Source organism: Sorex araneus, chromosome 3 (assembly GCF_027595985.1).
Source record: "Sorex araneus isolate mSorAra2 chromosome 3, mSorAra2.pri, whole genome shotgun sequence".
Classification (NCBI taxonomy): Eukaryota; Metazoa; Chordata; class Mammalia; order Eulipotyphla; family Soricidae; genus Sorex; species Sorex araneus.
Window position 1 is genome coordinate 76,742,483 of NC_073304.1, and position 15,351 is coordinate 76,757,833.

Consider the following 15,351-nt stretch of genomic DNA (forward strand, 5'->3'; position numbering starts at 1 on the left):
CAGCTTGTAAAACTAAAATAATTATTCGCATAAATCAAACTTAAGTGAGAGGCAGAGTACAGTTTGATTAAACTTTAGTCACAAGGATGCTAAAGCTGTCTGTTCCTAAGTGTGCACTTTGGCCCCCAAAGCTGGAACCTCTGGGCTCTTAGTGCACAACCACACACCCCCACCAACATTTTACTCCATAGGCCTGTAGGTGGTTCGATTTTACAAATGGTGTCTACTACTGACCACATGTTGAGCCAATGTGATTTAATATCCATATGGTATTAAATCTATTCCTTTCCTTTCCTTTTATTTATTTATTTATTTATTTGCTTTTGGGGTCACACCTGGTGTTGCTCAGAAGATTACTCCTGGCTTTATACTCAGGGATCACTCCTGATGGTGCACAGGGGACCATATAGGATGTTGAGGATAGAACCTGGGTGAGCTGCGTGCAAGGTACTCAATGTTGTACTATCGCTCTGGCCCCTAAATCCATTCTTCCAGGGCCAGAGAGATAGTGCTGGAGGCAAGGCACTTGCATGTGGCTATGTCCTCCTCTTCAGCCCCCCACTTGGTTTGAACCCCCCAGCACCACATATGGTGCCTTAAGCACCGCCAGGGGTCACCCCTAAGCACAGAACCAAGAATAGCCCCTGAGCCTAAATATGCTTGGTGAGGGGCCCGATCCCAAAATTGTTCAGTTTTGAGGGGGCGGGGAAGTTGCTATTTACATTGCCAAATATATCTACAACACCATGATTTAATTTCCCCATTTGTATTCATAGAAAGAAAAACTTGCCAAAAAGAGCTTGGCAGGCTCAGGGCAAGGAAAGATGCCTCAACTTTTCTGCTCTGTGCTTCAGTCAGGCCTCCAAGTTCCCAGGCTCCCAGAGAGAGCTTCTTTGTCAACCCCTCGCAACACCCACACCCCAGCCTCCAGGATACAGTCTAACTGGTGGGGCTAGGGATTGAAGTTCGACCTTCAGAAATGTGGTTGGGAGCCAGATGTTGGGGTCTCCTTCTTCTGGCCTCTGTTTGGTGCATTCCCTTGTCCAGCAAGTGGCTGGTAAAGCGGCCGGTAAAGGTCCTGTAAAGCGGCTCAGGGCCTCTTTACAGGACCTCTTCCTGTAAAGAGAGGGGCCTGGGAAAAGAGCATACCCTATGCCACTGCCCCCTCAACGGAGAAATGAGCACATGGGAACGGCGGGGGTCCCGTCAAGCAGTTCCACTTTATTGAGAGACAGCAAGGCTTTATATAGGTTGAGGAGGGTGGTGGGAAAGAGCAACTGGCCATGTACACAGGGTTGCCAGAGCAAGCATGTCTTTTTCCCATTACAGATCTATAGATAGGATTGCACTGTTTCGTCACAGTTCTATAGATAGGGGTACATTTCTGTCACCCACACATCACCAGATACGTCCTGTCCCCTAGTAGCATTGAGCTGTGATATACATTGCAACAGGCTTCACTTCAAAGCAGACCAAAAGGGGCTTTTCTCCCACCCCAACCCCTCCCCGGGCCTGAGCCCAGGGATTAGTGTTACACTTCAAAGCAGATCAAAAGGGGCTTTTCTCCCAACAGAAATGAAAGCTGGAGAAATAGGAAAAGGAAAAGGAAAACATTGGGACTCTGTAATACAGCATATGCAAACCTTTCTAGAAAAATAGTGATATTAGGTGAGATAATAGTATTGCTGTTATTTAAGAGAATGTCCCTGTATTTGGAGATGCTTACTTTGTGTGTTTAAAAGCAGACTGACATTGTAACAACTTTCAAATGGCTCTGTGTGTGTGTATAATGTTAACAACTGATGAACTGATAAAAGGGTAGACTACGGTTCATTAGGTTCTTTCCACCTTTCTGTAAGATTTAAAATTAGTTTTTGAGAGTGGTTATTTTTATTAGTTGCAAAAAGGCATCTTGAGTGAGAGGAAAAAACATTAAGTTGTTTTGCATATCAAATTATTTGGTCATAAAATCCAAAGAAGTTCATGAATTAAATATGAAGATTGTTTAAATGCTCTTCAAAGTGTAGTTGTTTTTAAAAACTTAAATTCTACTGGAAGAAATCATTTTCTTTATTTAGAATAGCTTTTTTAAAAAAATGTCTCTATTTCCCCCCTTTTTTTATTAAAGCACTGTGATTTACAAATTTATTTAGATGAGTTTTGGACATTGCAGCCCACCAACTGTGTAACCTCCCTCTACCAATGTTCCCATCTCTCACATCTGCTCACTTCCACCCCACCTCTTACCCCATCCCTTACCACCCCTTAACACCTTTTACCACCACCACCACCACCATCACCAGTCTGCCTTCTCAATAGACACCTTTCTAAGTTTGATTGTTAACATTTGGGTCACTTGATTTTGGTGTTGTTGACTTGGCACCCCATATGTTCCCTCAAGCTCACCAGGAGTAAATTCTGAGCACAGAGCTAGGAGTAACCCTTGAGCAACACCAGTGTGATCCAGAAACCTAAAAAAATTAAACAAATAAAAATAAAAGTCAAGGGGCTGGAGCAATAGCACAGTGGGTAGGGCATTTGCCTTGTATGCAGCCGACCCGGGTTCAATTCCTAGCACCCCATATGGTCTCCTGAGCACCGCCAGGAGTAATCCCTGAGTGCAGAGTCAGGAATAACCCCTGTGCATCGCCAGGTGTGACCCAAAAAGCAAAAATAAATAAATAAATAAAAGTCAAAAATTGGTGGTAAAATAGGGACTTTGCTTTTTGGGTCACACCCCACCAATGCACAGGGGTTACTCCTGGATTTGCACTCAGAAATTACTCCTGGTGGCCATATGGCATGCTGGAGTCGAACCCTAAAGGCAAACTTCCTACCTGCTGAACTATGGCTCCAGCCCCTACAATATCTTTAAAATGCATCAGATCCAAGGTAAATATATCAAATTGGTAACAATGTCTATCTTGACCAAAAGGATAAAGTGACATTATGTTCTTTCTGTTGGTTTATTTACATTGTCCAATTGTTCTACATGTATTTGTATTGTAATTACTGAGATTTTTGTCTGTAGTCCTTCTATCTTCTCTGACTGCACCAAACACCCCTCCCAACCCTGTTCCAGCCAAGTGAACCCCCTTCAAAGCACCTTTCTCACCGAAAGCTTTCATGCGTGTCACCAGCCTCATAATCCTTTTGCCCACAAACATCATCATAAACTCCTGCCCACACAAATCATACGCCATCAAAACTGCTGTCCCGGAATAAATGATTTCTGTCTGACTGCACCTTTGTCAGGTTTCCACCCATAATGCATCTTTTCCTCAAAAGACTGGTTTGTGTTTGCTGCTCCCGATTGCGGCTCTCACTCCCTGCCTCCACCTACGATCTCTCGATAGCTCTCTCCAGGTGTGTTGGAGGAGCTGATCCTCGAAAGACTGATGAAGCGATGAATTACTCCCACTTTGATCCGTGATCAGTCTCAGCTCCTTCCTTTCGCTAACCTAACCTCCCAAGTCTTCAACTCCCATTCTGCCATTGGTCAAGCAAGAACCAGCATCTGTTACAGAACCAGTAGGACCAACATTATTATTACAACATGAACCTACAACTTAGCTTCCCATCCTCCCTGATTCTCATGTAAAAGAAGCATCCTTTTATTATTCTGGTTTTTGCAAGCTAGTCATGTTTGGGGGGATTTGGTTGGAATAGAATTTATTTATTTATTTATTTATTTATTTATTTATTTATTTTGATTTTTGGGTCACACAGGCAATGCACTCCTGGCTCTGCACTCAGGAATTACTCCTGGAGGTACTCAGGGGACCATATGGGATGCTGGGAATCAAACCCGGGTTGGCAGCATGCAAGGCAAACGCCCTATCCACTGTGCTATTGCTCCAGCCCCTTGAATAGAATTTTAGAGGTTGTCAGTTCAAAGATATTTATCTGTAGTTCCTCACCCCCTTCTACAGTTTTGTCAAATATTAATCAAGTTCCTATGTTAACCATTCAAGAATGTATAACTCAAAAATTCCCTTTGGATTATAGTTGCTGTTGGTTTGGGAATGCACACCTGGGGGTGCTTGAGGCTTCTTCTATCTCTCCTCTCAGGAGGTATTCAGGGGACCACACATGCGAAACTGAAGATTTACCTGGGTTGGCTGCATGCAAGGCAAGCAACTTAACCCCTGTACTATCTCTCCAACCTTCAACAATTTATTTTATTTTGTGTAACTCTTCTTTATATTTAATGCTTCCATGTTCTAGTCCTAACTCTCAAAAGTTTCATGGAGTACATTTGATTCTTCTACATCGACCACCTTTCTTAAGTGCTATAAGACGGTTCTGCACTACTAGACCTTTTTATCTCTAGTGTGCCACAGGCTTATCTCCATTCATACCTTTCATCTTCAGCCTACATATGTGATAAGCTTCCACATGTTACCCACCTGCATCAACTTTGTAGATTCAAAGTTTCAAAGACAAAAGTCCTAAATCAAAGTACTGGCCCAGACGTTTCTTTGCTGTCTTGAAGGCTGTGATGGGATGCTGACCAACTCATGACTTCTTTTTTTTTGGGGGGGGTCACACCCAGCGATGCACAGGGGTACTCCTGGCTCTGCACTCAGGAATCACCCCTGGCGGTGCTCAGGGACCATATAGGATGCTGGGATTAGAACCCGGGTCAGCTGCATGCAAGGCAAACGCCCTACCCGCTGTGCTATCGCTCCAGCCCCATGACTTCTTAATAAAGCCAATCAGATCTTTAAATTTACATCCATTGGATTTTGTTATTTAACACTATTCAGCAGCTTTTATAAATATCAATATGAAAAGAGAACCGGGGATGTAAAATCTTTTGTAAACTGTAAAGCCCTGTTTGTTACATGTTGTGGTTATTTCCGTTAAAGATCTAATTACACAAGGAGCATCATCTTCCCTCCCATGGTAGACCGGGTCCTTCTCTATACGGAGGCTTGTAAAACTCGGCTGCACTATGGGAACAGCCTCAGTGTTTCTTTTGGAATGACAGTGTTTCTTTTGGAATGATTACGATTTCTCTAAGAGAATCGGCCTATTTATAAAAACAATAGTCCAGTTGTGCTCTTTTTAGTAAAATGCTTCAACAGAAAAGCTACATTTTCCCTCTGTCCTAATCATTCTTCCACAACCTTATAATTAGTTTCTTCCCTCCAGTTCCCAAAGCCTGTCCATATTATCTACACGTGTCCCAAAGTCAGGAGCATCTTAGCAAGAGTTTAGCAACTAAGGTTCTTCTTTTTTACTTCATTTTATTACATTTATGTTAAAATGAAGAACTCTACCATGTAATTTAAAACAAAGAAGAAGCTGTGTTGTTGTTGTCTTACATTCTAAACATCAGGCTTGCTGTCTGAATTAACCATGGAGGCTTTAAGGAGGAATAGTTGTGCCCTTCCTAATACCTCTGAAGAATACGTTAGAGTCATTACAAAGACTACCTTGTGGGTGTTTTTTTTTTCCAGCTATTTATATGCCCTGTGGCCTGGAGTGATAGCACAGCGGGTAGGGCATTTGCCTTGCACTCGGTCAACCCGGGTGGGTTTGATTCCTCCATCCCTCTCGGAGAGCCCGGGAAGCTACCAAGAGTATCCCGCCTGCACAGTAGAGTCTGGCAAGCTACCTGTGGTGTATTCAATATGACAAAAGCAGTAACAGCAAGTCTCACAATGGAGACGTTACTGGTGCCTACTCGAGCAAATCCATGAACAATGGGACAATAGTGCTATAGTGCTACATTGCTTTTTGCCCTGTTACTGCCTTCTGGATATCTATCGAGTCTAAGTCGAGCTCCCAATATAGACTCCTTTCATTATCAAGGGCCCCTAATGGCTCAATACTTGTAATGATATTAAGAGCAAGTCAGTGGGGTACAATACCAATAACTGATTGCAAGTCCCACTTAACTCCCAGACTATAGTTCAAATCATGTTTCTCCCTCGCATCATAGCGAAGACCCAAGTGGATTCTTTCCATTACCGTTTGTCTCACGTTCCCCAAAATGTGCATTCCCCTGACTGTAGCCTTGCTCCTGCTACCATTCCCTTGTAGCAAAATTTCTCCAAATCATTGTACATACTTTCTCTATTTCCTCATCTCTCATTCTTTTTGGGAGAAGGGGATGAGGAAACATGAGGGCCACACCCTGCAGTGTCGCTCCTGGCTACTGGGGACCAAACCCAGGTTGGTCTCATGCTGCATGCAAGATAAGCCCCTTCACCTCTGTACTGTCTCTCATTACTGGCCCTCTCACTCATTTTGGAGTGCACCCCAATCCTTATTGCCCAGCTGCAAGTGCCTGTCAAGGTCAGCAGTAACCATAATCACTTGCTTCACTTCCCTCAAAAAGATGTGTTTCCTTCTCCTGGCTTTTATCCCTAGATGATATTGTCTAGATCATTTGTTTTAATGTCTTCAGTATTCCAATAACTTCCTGATTTGTATCACTTCACTTGTCACTTGTTATCACTTGTCATCACTTGTCATCCCGCTGATCTTCGATTTGCTTGAGCGGGAGCCAGTAACGTCTCCATTCATCCCTGTCACGTGCTAGTGTAGCCCAATGATGCCTGCTCGCTCCAAGAATAGGAAGAGCCTCAAACCGTTCATTCAGGGTTTTGAGGAAGAAGCCCGGCCATCTCGCTGGTGGGCGGCCACTCCGTCTTTTGATGTCCCGTGGAATCCAATCTGTAACAGCTCTAGTCCAGTGGTCATCTCTGAATCGTATTACGTGTCTGGCCCATCTGATTTTTGACGCCTTGGCAAATGAGACAGCATCCCTGATTCTTGACCGTTGATGGAGGTTGGAACTTCGGGTTCCTTCTCTCACTTGATACTCCTAGCATAGCTCTTTCGATTCCTCTTTGGGATACCCAAATAGCGTTCTGATTTGTATATCTAACTAAAATATCCTTTTTAAAATTTCAGATTCAGGGTCGGGGCAATAGTTACAATGGATAGAGTACGTGTCAGGCATGCATCGATCACAGAGACAGGAGTAAGCCCTGAGCACCACTGGGTGTGGCCCCAAACATAAACAAATCCAGATTCAGGGGCTAGAAAGATAGTACAGCAGGTAGGGTGCTCGCCTTGCACATGACTGATTGGGATTCAATCTCCAGCATCCCATACAGTCCCCAGAGCACCCCCAGGAGTGAGTCCTGAGAAGAGAGACAGGAGTAACTCTTGAACACTGATCAAAAATAAAACAAAACCAAAAAATCAAATTCATTTATCCAACTGCATACTTTACATGCCCACCTGGAGGTATAGGCTTTTCCAATGTTTTTAATTAATAAATTTTGTTTGTTTTTGTGAGCAATGGGATGATAGTGACAGTGACAATGACAGTTTATTTTTGTTTAGGGATCGTATTTGGCTCTGTGCTCAGGAATCACTCCTGGCCTTACACGGGGGACTATAAGCAGTGCCAGAGATTTAATCAGGGTCTGTTGCATGAAAGACAAGTGACTTAGTCACAATTTTAACAAAATTTACAATAAAAACAAATTATTGATTACCTGTCAAACTGGTGCCCCCTTCTCAAGGATCTCACCTCAGTAAATTGTGACCCCCCAGTCACTTAACATAGCTTGTTGAAAACTTGTGAATTGTGCTTGCTTCCTCTTATTTACTTTTTTTCAATAGTTAACCTAAAAATTCAGAACTGCAGTGAAAAGGCAAAACATGCTTAAATTGCAATTTGGGTAAGAGAAAGACAAAACACACTGTAAAGAGAGTAAGTTGGTGGTTTTGATGTAAAAAAAAGTGGAAGACCAGTTAAATGAGTAAAGAGAAAAGTAATCACTTAACTGGTCCTCCTCTTTTTCTACCATCGAAACCATCAACTTGTGATCCTTGGTTACACAAAATTGATAGATTTGGGAACCCTGCTCAGCGCAGACAGAGGGTCATAGATGAATGAATAAAGTGAAGGAAACTGGAGAAGTTTATTGGGGTGCACTCCTGGGTGGACTCTACGAAAATCAGGTGAGGCTGGGGTAAAGCCGCCCACTGGTAAAACTAGGTAGGATTATTTTAAGTTGTCTTGGGCTGGAAAAAGGGAACCAGCACTAGTGGAACCGGTGCGCTTGGTCTGGCTCCCGTTATCGGTAGGGGGTGTCGATGGTCAGGAAGCATGGGATGCAGCTTGGTGGCCTCCTGGGGCCAGGTGGGCCATCAGTCCTGTCTTCCGTGCTGGGGACACAGTGCTCTCTGGTTCCAGAAATGTTGCTGTCTCATCAGCCGGTCATCATTTTGTCCCGGTCGCCATTTTGTCCAAAAATTGGTGACAGATTCTCTAGAAAAGACAAAAAGGTGCCAGAAAGATAGTACAAGGGGTTAGAGCAACAGCACAGCGGATAGGGCATTTGCCTTGCATGCAGCCGACCCGGGTTCGATTCCCAGCATCCCATATGGTCGCCTGAGAACAGCCAGGAGTAATTCCTGAGTGAAAAGCCAGGAATAACTCCTGTGCATTGCCAGGTATGACCCAAAAAAGCAAAAAAAAAAAAAAAAAAGAAAGAAAAAGAAAGAAAGAAAGAAAGAAGGAAAGAAAGAAAGAAGAGAGAGAGAGAGAGAGAGAGAGAGAGAGAAAGAAAGAAAGAAAGAAAGAAAGAAAGAAAGAAAGAAAGAAAGAAAGAAAGAAAGAAAGAAAGAAAGAAAGAAAGAAAGAAAGAAAGAAAGAAAGAAAGAAAGGTAGTACAGGGTCTAAGAAGCTTGCCTAGTATGAGATCAACCCCAGTTCAATCCCAAGCACCCCGAACTCAAGAGCATGCATGGAAACTCAGGTCACCTGAATCCCCAGGTGGGCCTGCTGAGCACCATTTTGGAGACACTCCCCCCACCAAAAAAAAAAAAAAAAGGTAACTGATTCTAACCTCTAAATTCTAATCAGACTTGTCAATTGACTTATCTGAGTGACAGTTTCTCAAACAATTGATTCCTTGATGGTTCCTTAGATTGCTTTTGGTCTTTGGCCAAAGTCTTGTTCAAATAAATAGGCAATGTAATTTCTGTGGATTAGATCACTAGCTTCAATCTTGGAATGATTTCATAGATGTCAAAATTTCTACACAATATACAGCAAGTGCTGTGTGCTACCTTGAAAATGTCTCTAGAATTGGATCTCTGCTTTTGTCTCTATCATCACCACTGACCCAAAACAAAAATTTTAAACCTGGTCCACCACAGTGATTTTGTAGCTTATCTTTCTATTCCCATTTTTTGCCCTGAAAGGTTGATTTCTTTAAAAAAAAATTTAAGTGAAAGTAAAGTGAAATTTATCAGTTACACAGGCAGGGTGGGGGGCTGGGGATGTGGGGGGTTGGGGGGGAGGTATACTGTGATTCTTGGTGGTGGAATATGTACACTGGTGAAGGGATGGGTGCTCAAGCATTGTATAACTGAGACTTAAACCTGAAAGCTTTGTAACTTTCCACATGGCGATTCAATAAAAAAAATAAAAATAAATAAATAAATAAATAAACTATTTTTTAACTCAACAAGCAAGGATTTTTGAGTGGGATGGAAGGGAGAGAGGGGGAATTGTTTTTTAAGTAAATCACTTAAGCCTGGATTCAATCCCTGGTACTAACAAAAAGGAAGAAGGAAGGAAGAGTAAATCAGTTTTTAAAATCCTTTTAGTAACCTCTTTTATGCTTAAAATATAATTCAAACTTTGGAGAGAAGGGGACCAGCGTGTACATGGAGGGATGTGTGGAACACTAAGGGGCTATTGTATGTGGCGGGTTGGTGGGGGGTGGGGTGGTTTGACCACAGGCAACAATGTTTAAGGGATATTCCTGTCTCTGTGCTCAGAATAGACCCCTGGTGGTGTTGGGGAACCATATGAGGTACTGGGGACCAAATTGGGGTCAGCCACATTCAAGATAAGCACCTTATCCCCTCTACTATCTTTCCAGCTCTGGTAATTATTTTCTTAATACTTATCACATTACTTTATTTTAAAAAATATTACCATTCACTTGTACTGTGGCTTTCTCAATGTAATATAAATTCCATGAAGGCCAGAACACTCACTATCTTTTCCTTCTCTGGCTCCTCAAGCCCTAGAATATTTACTGAGTAAATGAATACCTATATTTTATACATATTTACAACGTTTTCAATGCTAGGCAATTTAGAACAAAATTGACAAGTGCTTTGTTCGGGACATTAAAAAGTTTCCAGTTTCTTCAAGGTCTCTAGCAGACAAAACTGCGAACTGATCATTTTAGGGTTTTGTGAATTTTTAAAAAAAATTTTGATCCATACCTAGCAGTGTTTAAAGGTTATTTCTGGCTTTGTGCTACGGAGTGACCGACCTCTGGCTATGCTCAGGGTACCAAGAATTTGTACTGGGTTTGGCTATATCCAAGATAAGCTCCTTACATCCTATACTATCTCTCCAGTCCTAGTTTTTATATATGTATGTATACGTATATATGTATATATATATGCATATGTATATACACGTCCTAGCATTTCTATAGACAATACATCTGATCATCAAAAGTATAAAATTGAAAACAAATGGGAAATAATGGACAAACATAAATGTAATACCAGGCTGGTTTTCAAGCAAATATTATCTGAGTGGCCACTCTATCAGAAAGGCTCCTGCCAGGTGCAGATTAATGACAGGAACCGACAGCAGACATCACTTAAGCAAATTCAGCGGGGTTGTTTACCTAAAAGGCACAGGATAAAGTCAACTCAGTTGGATATAAATATAATTTTCCCAGTTCAGACATAGAGCAAACATTTTGACTCCAATACCTCACCAAAAGAGTCTGTTGCCTCTGAAAGCTTGAGTGAGGATGGTGTAGTAGACTTGATGGAGATCTGAAAGTGTCTCTGCCAGCCTAGTTTTACTGCTAACTAGGTATAAGCATGGTCAGAGCGACTCTAGGGCAGAGAAATCTCGTGAGTGTATGGCTCCACATGGCACATTTGGCATCTCTCTTCCCAATCTCCAAGTTAGTGCTTACTGAAATGAAAACACCCTGAATCCAGTTTTAAGGAAACAAAATGAATGTTACCTAAAACTTCATGAATCTTGAAGCCCTTGAGCTACTCTAGAATAGTCAGAAGGTAGGAAATAGAAGCTGGACAGTCACAGAGACTGGCAGATTGGTAAAAATATATCTAAGGGGCTGCAGCAATAACATAGTGGGGAGGGGGTTTGCCTTGCACTCATCTGAGCCAGGTTTGATTCCCAGCATCCCATATGGTCCCCTGAGCACTGCCAGAAGTAATTCCTGAGTGCAGAGCCATGAGTAACCCCTGTGCATTGCTGGGTGACCCAAAAAAAGAAAAAAAAACTCATTGTGCCAAATTTCTCCCCTGATGGCAATAAAATTATTTTGTTTTGTTTGCTGGCAGGAAAAAACAATGGGTCTGGCTATTATTATTTGGGGCCAGCAGTGGGAATTAATTTTGTGAACTGAAATTGACCTTAGACAATCTCTGACAGGATATAACGAGCACCTGATAAGATAGAACAGGTTAGGCTACAAATAAAGTGTGGATATTCCTTCTAACCTTTTATATTTAACTCTAGCAGGCACTGAGATTAGGAACAGCTCAAAATGAAATAAGAAAAGACCAAGGCCAAAATTAAATGGCTGAATTTTAAAATGTGAATAATAAAGAGAAGGAATAAAGAGCAGGCAAAAAAAATCAGAAATTGGCAAGTAAGATTTCTAAAATGAACAAACTTAGAATGGAAGTAAAAGTGACTAACAACAGGAAAGAAGGGGGTTCTTTGAACTAAAAACAAGAAAACAAAAAGCAGATGAATCCCAAGTAATATAAAATTTAATTTAAGCTTAAAAAAATATCTGGCAGGAAGATTAAAGACAGGATATTTTCCACTTTCATAGAAATCCAATTTTACAATAACAGAAAAACCGGGCAGACAGCCAGTGTTCGTTCAGAAGGTGCCCCTTAGAAACAAAAAGTAATTATGAATGCAGAAGCCTATTAACAAGAAAAAGGCAATGCAAATCAATGGAAAAAATCGAAGCCAAATCAAATTTAGCCCAGCACAGAACAAATAGTTCTGTTTTTTCCCTACTTTGTCTTAAAGGGACAGCAGGTGGCATTATTTCTCTGTTTCTATTCCTATTAGCAATCAACTAGGAGATTGAGAAGTGGTGGGGAAAACGCTAATATCATAGTTTGCCCTTTTTTGGTGGGTCTTCCAAGCCATTCTCAGGAGGCCCCAGAGATCATGGTTGGCTTGGCTGAGTGCCCTTGGAGGTTCAGTGCTCAGGTAAACAATGGGGTAATGTAGGGGCCTGAGAGCTAACACAGCTTAGCTTGCATGTGGCCAACCTGGGTTCAATCTCTGGAATCCCATACAGTACCCTGAGCCCCACCAGGAGTGACTCCTGAGCACAGACACAGGAGTAACCCCTGCACAAGTCAGGTGTGGCATACACACACAAAAGCAATGGAATAATGCTCAGGTCCAAGACGCTCTAGGGCTATGCCCAGAAGTATACTGGCCCACCAGGCCCAGAGGTGCTTGGGGTGGGGGGGAGCATATGGTGCTGGGAACTGACTTCATTCAGGGCCTCCCCATGCAAACCACACACTCCTTCAAGTTCTCTTACTGGCCCTCATATTCTTCCTTTACTTAAAAAAATTTTTTTTTTAAGTAATAGATGTAGTTTTGACTGCACTGACCTAATTCACCAAGAAAACACACTGATTTGCTGAGGTCAAAGCATCTCCAAGATATGTTAAAATTGCAGGTTGCAGAACAGTACATTTAACATGCTAGTCTTGGTGTATAATCTAAGGGTACTGGAGACAAGGCTCAAAGACCACATAGTTTCCCAGCTAACAGGCTATAACCCTGGTGGCTGCCAGCAAGGCCAGACAGGTAACAATGAGCAGCATGTCATAGGGAATAACCCTCTATTCCCTATGGGTGTGGCTCCTATAAATAAAAAAAAAAAACAATAAAGAAGGGGGTGGACCAGGGAGGTAGAAGAAAGTTTGTATGCCTTACATATAGCTGACCCTGCTTCAATCCCCAGCTCTGCAAATGGTCCCCTGAGGACCACCAGGCATCACTCCTGAGCCAGAACTGGAGACAAGGCTCAAAGATACCACCAGGTAAAGTACATGCATTTTTTGTATTAGGTTCAATCCCCAGAACCAAATAAAATTAATAAAATTATTACTAGTAGTATTAATAACGGGAAATAAATAAATATATGTTTAGAGTTTTGTTTGGAGACCATACCCAGAAGTGCTTGGGGGCTTTTCCTGACTCAGAGCTCCCTTCTCCTTCAGGACTGGGTGCTGCTAGGAATCAAACCTCTGCAAGGCAAGTACTCTACCAGTGAATCACATCCCAGCCCCTGTTTGTTCATAGTTTTTATATTTGTTGTTGTTTTGTTTTTTCTGTTTTTGCTTTTGGGTAACACCCAGCAATGCACAGGGATTACTCCTGGCTCTGCACTCAAGAATTACTCCTGGTGGTGCTCAGGGGACTATATGGGATGCTGGGACTCAAACCCCAGTCGGCCACATGCAAGGCAAACGCCCTACCCACTGTCCTATCACTCCAGCCCCCAATATAGTTTTTATATTTGAAGTCTTTATTATTTATATTTGAAGTCCTAGAACAATTGATTACCAGTGGAATAGGGAGGAAAGAGCAGAGGACAGGATGGAAGTAAAAATTTAATCTTATCTCCTGTACCATCTCTTCACCTCCCTCCAGTATATTTCAAGTGGGTGAATTCTGGGGATCAAACCTTGGTTACTCTTATTTGCTTCTAATTGTTCTTGTTGTCACAATTTACCAAGTACTTGGATGAATGACAAAGAGACAAAGTCCAGAGTTTTCTGTGATGGAGCCAAAGTGATAATACAGCAAGTAGGGTGTTTGCCTTGCATGCTGTGGCTGATTCAGGTTCAAACCCCAGCATCCCATTTGTCCCCTGAGCACCACCAGGAGAAATTCCTGAGTAGAGAACCAGGAGTAACACCTGAGCATCAGTGGGTATGGCGTAACAACGAACCAAAAAAACTCCAAAGTTGTCTGTGAAACTTTTTCTGAACAACCGTTATTGGTCTATACAATCAGTCCTCCCTTGCATGCTCCTACACCGTGCAACTTACACCTACTTTATGCTGCCTTATAGTAAAAGTTAATGGTTTTACAAATGTATCTTTTTATTTTTCAGGGATGTGATGAGGTGGATTGGGGTCACACCAAGCAGTGCTCAAGGGCTATTGTGGCCACATACAAGGTAAATGCCTTTCTTCATGTGCTCTGGTCCCTACAACAGTATAGATAGTACAGGGGTTAAAGGCCAGCTCTAGTTTCACCCCCAGCACCACCTATCGCATATTATTCCCCCAAGCACCCCCAGGAGGGATCCCAGAGCACAGATCCAGGAGCAGATCCTGAGCACTTCTGGGAGTGGCCCCAAACAAACAAAAAGTATGTTTTGAGGTTGTAGGGCACTTAAGTGAAAGCCATTTTTACACTTTTTGGCGGGTAGGGATCCACAACTGGTGGTGCTCAGGGTTTACTCCTGGCTCTGTGCTCAGGGATAACTCCTGGCAGCAGGGGGCAGGGTTGTCAGGGGACCATATGGGGTGCCAGGGATTGAACCAGGGTTGGTCACATGCAAGGCAAATGTCCTACCCTCTGTCCTCTCGCTTCAGCCCCATTTGTATACTATGTGTAAAAAGGTGTTATAGCGAGAGTACAGCAGGTAGGGCATTTGCCTTGCATGCAACTGACCTGGGTTCGATTCTCCCCCTCCACCTCTTCGCTCACCAGGAGTGATCCTGAGTATAGAGCCTGGAATAATATATGAGCACTACCAGGTATGGCAAGAACAGCAATAAAGTGTAATAGAAATTTAAGATTTGATTAAGATGAAATGGCTGTGAGCCTGGAAAGTTCAGTCTAACACAACAGAGTGAGCATGCGCAAGTATAGACCTATTTATTTTATTTAGCTTGAGGGCCACACCCAGAAATGTTCAGGGGTTGCTCCTGACAGTGCTCGGGGGACCATATGGGATGCAGGGAATCGAACCCAGGTCACCTGTGTGCAAGGCAAATGCCCGCTGTACTATCACTCTGGTCCTGAGTATGGCCCTATTTTAAAAAAAGAAAACAATAAAGCTGATTGTCAGCCTCAGTTACAATGACAGTTTTAATTAAAAATAAAGAAGTGGCTGTCAGCCGTCTCCTTAGATGAATGTTATAGTTGTACAGATATTGTGATTATTTCTAGAGGATGCACAATGCTTCCTTTTAAATCTGCTTTTGTGGAGACCAATGAGATACTAGAGCATGATTGCCTAAAGGCCT

General features: G+C 42.5%; 1 long non-coding RNA gene across 1 annotated transcript; it reads right to left on the reverse strand.

Annotated features, from left to right (window-relative positions):
- Positions 1 to 7,930: 7,930 nt before the first annotated feature.
- On the reverse strand, positions 7,931 to 10,776 carry LOC129403401 (uncharacterized). Its single transcript, XR_008629190.1, has 2 exons — positions 10,567 to 10,776; positions 7,931 to 8,299 (listed from the first exon to the last, which is right to left on the reverse strand). It is a non-coding gene; the product is annotated as an uncharacterized LOC129403401 (long non-coding RNA).
- Positions 10,777 to 15,351: the final 4,575 nt, after the last annotated feature.